We start from the raw sequence: 4,582 nt of genomic DNA, 5'->3' as shown, positions 1-4,582 counted from the left end.
TCCCCAGACTCCAGGACTGGCCCATCTTCCTCCCCAACCTCCTCACTGTCCGAATCTGCTGCCGCAACACCTCCCAACTCTGTTTTTCTGTTGGATGATTGGGAGAGGCCTACCTGGCTGGTTCTCAAAGGTCCTTTCCCCCAACTCTTCAGGCAGCCGAAGGCTCAGCCAAGGGATCTTTTTACCATCAAAGAGACGACTTTAAATCAACAGAAGGCTCTGCCGTGTTTGTGTGTGTGTGTGTGTGTGTGTATGTGTGTGTATGTGTGTGTGTGAAATCTTAAGAAAAGACAATTCAACGAGCTTGAGTGACATATGCTAAGTGGCGGTGGAATCTTCCTCTTTTTTAAAAAAAATGAAATCACCGGTGTTCTTCCGCTCCACCCAGGTTGAGAGCTTATGTGGGTTTAAGGCAATCCCTCAACATCGCATCAAGGTTTGCGTACGGGAGCGGATGGATGGGGTTCAACATAGATTGGGAAGCTCTCCGATTAGCCCGTGGTCGTTAAGCAGCCTTTCAGAGGGGTAATGGGACGGTCATGGAGGAAACTGATTGAAAGCTCTTTAGGATCCCGGGTTTGTTGAATAGGGACCTGGAGAGGGAGAGCGGGGGGGGGGGGGTCTTTCAGGACTCTGTGTGGGGTTTTCTCCCCCCCTCCTATAAAATGCCAGTTTGTTTTCATTTAAGAAGGCCTTCTCCTGTTTTCTTTAAGTGGTAGAAATCATTTAGATTTTTTTGTTTTACTAAATCTTATTTCTGTAATTGGTTGAAAACCCCTTCCTTCCTTCCTCCTTCTCTTCCTCCCTCCCTTCCCTCCTTCCCCTTCCCTCCCTCCCCCCTTCCTTCCTCCCTCCCTTCCTTCCCTCCGCTCTTCCACCCCTCCCCTCCTCCCTCCTCCCTCTCTTCCCTCCCTCCCCCTCATCCCTCCCTTTCATCCCAACTCTCTTCCCTCCTCCCTCCCCCTCCTCCCTCCCTTTTGTCCCAACTCTCTTCCCTCCACCCTCCTCCTCCCTCCTCCTCCCTCTCTTCATTCCCTCCCTCCCGTCCCTCCCTCCCTTCAGTCCCTCCCTCTCTTCATTCCCCACTCCCATCTCCCTCCCTCCCTTCCCTCCTCTCTCCCTTCCCTCCTCCCTCCCTTCCCTCCTCACTCACTCCCTTTCATCCCAACTCCTTTCCCCCCTCCCTCCCCTCCTCCCTCTCTTCCTCCCTCCCTTCATTCCCTCTCTCCCTTCATTCCCTCCCTCCCTTCATTCCCTCCCTCCTTCCCTTCCCTCCTCCCTTCCTTCCCTCCTCCATCCCCCTCCTCCCTCTCTTCCTCCCTTCAGTCCATCCCTCCCTTCATTCCCTCCCTTCTTCCTCCCTCCATTCCCTCCCTCCCCCTCCCTTCCTCCCTCCTCCCTCCCTTTCCTCCTCCCTCTCCCTCTTCCCTCCATCCATCCCCCTCCTCAAACTGCATTTCTCCTTTCTTGCACTGTCCCCTCCTGCAGCTCTCCCTCCCTAAATCTTTCAGGCCACCAACATTGGCTTTCTCCACAATTCCCTGCCTTTTGCATCCACGGGCAGCTTCCATTCCCCCCCTCCCCAGAATGCCCAGCACTAATAGAAGCAACACAGCCAATAAAGCCATTTGCTTCTCTTGCACATTTCTCCTGCTATGCAACACGAAATGTTCCGTTTCCCCATTATGTAGTTCAGTGACTTGCTCTGATGAACGGTGGTTGAATAAGTAATTTTAGACTCTCGCTATCCTAGAGTTACCACGATCCTCTCTTTAGATGCAAAATCTATTACTTCAATTACTTCAAAAATGTGGCAGGCGAGGGCTATTGTGTTTCTGGAGAACCAGAAGACTAATTCCTGCTGACTTCAAGGAAGCTAAGTAGGGTCAGGTGTGGTTAATATTCAGATGGGCTGACATTAGAAATTCCCAGGGCTATAGACAATAGTGGGAGGAGCAGGAGGGCTATAAATAGGAAGAAGGAGAAGGAGAAGAAAGAAGAAGAATATCCTAAAAGAAGACCATTGGAAGACCTTTCCACCTGAAAATTAAATGAACATTAAATGAACATTAAATGAAAATAAGTTGATCCCCTCTTTTTTGTGGCAGCCCCTCAAATACTGAAAGACTGATATCATGTTCCCCCTTAGTTCTTTTCTGTAGAATAGAATAGAATAGGGAAGGGAAAAGGGGAGAAGAGAAGAGGGGAAGAGGAGAATATAGAAAATGAATAGTATAGAATAGAGTAGAATAGAGTAGAGTAGAGTAGAATAGAATAGAGGAGTGGATTGGATTGGATTGGAGTGGAGTGGAGTGGAATGGAATGGAATGGAATAGAATAGAATAGAATAGAATAGAATAGAATAGAATAGAACAGAATAGAATTAATATTAGAGTAGAGTGGAATGGAATGGAATGGAATAGAATACTTCAGAATAGAATAGAATAGAATATTAGAGTAGAGTGGAGTGGAATAGAATAGAATAGAATGAATATTAGAGTGGAATGGAATGGAATAGAATAGAATGAATATTAGAGTAGAGTGGAGTGGAGTGGAATGGAATGGAATAGAATGGAATACTTCAGAATACAGAATACAATAGAATACAATAGAATACAATAGAATTCTTTATTGGGCAAGTTTGACTGGACACACGAGGAATTTGTCTTTGGTGCAGATGCTCTCAGTGTACATAAAGAAAAATAAAACACATTCATTAAGAATCATTAGATACAACCCTTAAAGCTAGTCATAGGTTACTAACTGGCCATACTCAATTCCTGCAACCGTGCTTCATATGTTTTAGGCCATCAATCATCTTAGCTGCTCTTGTCTGCACTTTTTCCAAAGGCTCAACCTCTTTATTTATTTATTTATTTATTTTTGGTAACGTGGGGATGACCCAAACAGCCTGCGCTATTCCAGGTGTGGCCTTTGCTCAGGCTTTTCAAAGCGCTGCTCGCACTTCCCCTGATTTTGATTCCAAGCACAGGTTTCTACCTAGAGAAAGGATAGTTGGTTGAGGCCTTTGTTCTCGGTTTCCAGCCGCAGTGAGTTAGATCCCTATCTCCTTCCAAAACCCAGCTAATGAGGAAGAAGGAATGCGCACTTCACTTTGAGTGAATGAGGATGCAGTGTTGGTTTAAGCCGGGGCGAAACGTCTTTATTTCTTCCCTGCTCATCCGCCCCAGCTTCTCAAAAAAAGCTTTTCCACAAAGTGGAACGGGGGCCCATAAATAACCAGCAAACTTGAGAATAAATACAGCTGAAAGCTGACAAAGGGGCAGCTGATGAATGATGTTTATTTAATTTCTCACGTGTGGTCCATCATAAGAGGCCATTGTGGGGTTTCGCTCTCGGCTTTTAAGTCTAGGATCGTCCCTTTCATGGATAAACAATAGCAGGTCCCACCCAGGCCTTCTGCTCCCAGGGCGAGGGAGGCTGGGTGGAAGAATCAGGTGTAAAAGGCATGCCTATTTTCAGAGTCGGTTTTCTTGTTCCTTCTGACGGTGCCCGGCCTTTTTGGGTGCCGTCCAAAGGAAAAAGCCTCGTAGGTCAGGTCCTAACACATCTCCAGCCCAGCCGTTCATGAGGTCAAGCGACATCGTAGGAAAGGGACCGTCTTCGTCCAGGAGTCGAACTGGACTTGAGGAGTCGTCCCTTTTGACGGACACGGTTTTTGTTCAAAAGTTCCCGGTTGTCTGGTTGTCCAAACGGCAGCTCACCCTCTAGGCATCTCAGGCAGGGGCTTTTCATAAACTTTGCGGGTTGGCAAAAATTTGCTAACAGACTTCTGATTTGATGGTCAAGAAAAGTTTTAACAGTGTGCCTGAAGATGTCTTCTCTGTGGATGTCTCTGTCTCTGTCTCGATATCTTTATCTCTTTCTCTTTCTCTTTCTCTTTCTCTTTCTCTTTCTCTTTCTCTTTCTCTTTCTCTTTCTCTTTCTCTTTCTCTTTCTCTTTCTCTTTCTCTTTCTCTATCTCTATCTATATCTATATCTCTATCTACATCTATCTATTTCTATCTACCTATGTGTGTGCATGATATATATAACATAGGTAGATAGAAATGTGAGTGATGTGATCTATATCTATACCTACACCTATATCCATCCATCATCCATCCATCCATCCATCCATCCATCCATCCATCCATCCATCCATCCATCCATCCATCCATCCATCCATCCATCCATCCATCCATCTATCTATCTATCTATCTATCTATCTATCTATCTATCTATGCGATATATATATATATATATGTATGTATGTATGTATGTATGTATATGTATATGTATATGTATATGTATATGTATATGTATATGTATATGTATATGTATATGTATATGTATATGTATGTATGTGTGTGTGTATATATATATATATATATATATATATATATATATATATATATATATATATATATATATAATAGATAGATGGAAATGTGAGATTGATGTGATCTATATCAATATCTATACCTACACCTATATCTATCTATCTATCTATCTATCTATCTATCTATCTATCTATCTATCTATCTATCTATCTATCTATCTATCTATCTATCTATGCGTG

The sequence above is a fragment of the Thamnophis elegans genome, chromosome 13 (assembly GCF_009769535.1).
Source record: "Thamnophis elegans isolate rThaEle1 chromosome 13, rThaEle1.pri, whole genome shotgun sequence".
In the NCBI taxonomy this organism is placed as follows: Eukaryota; Metazoa; Chordata; class Lepidosauria; order Squamata; family Colubridae; genus Thamnophis; species Thamnophis elegans.
Note: the sequence above shows the minus strand (reverse complement) of the source record.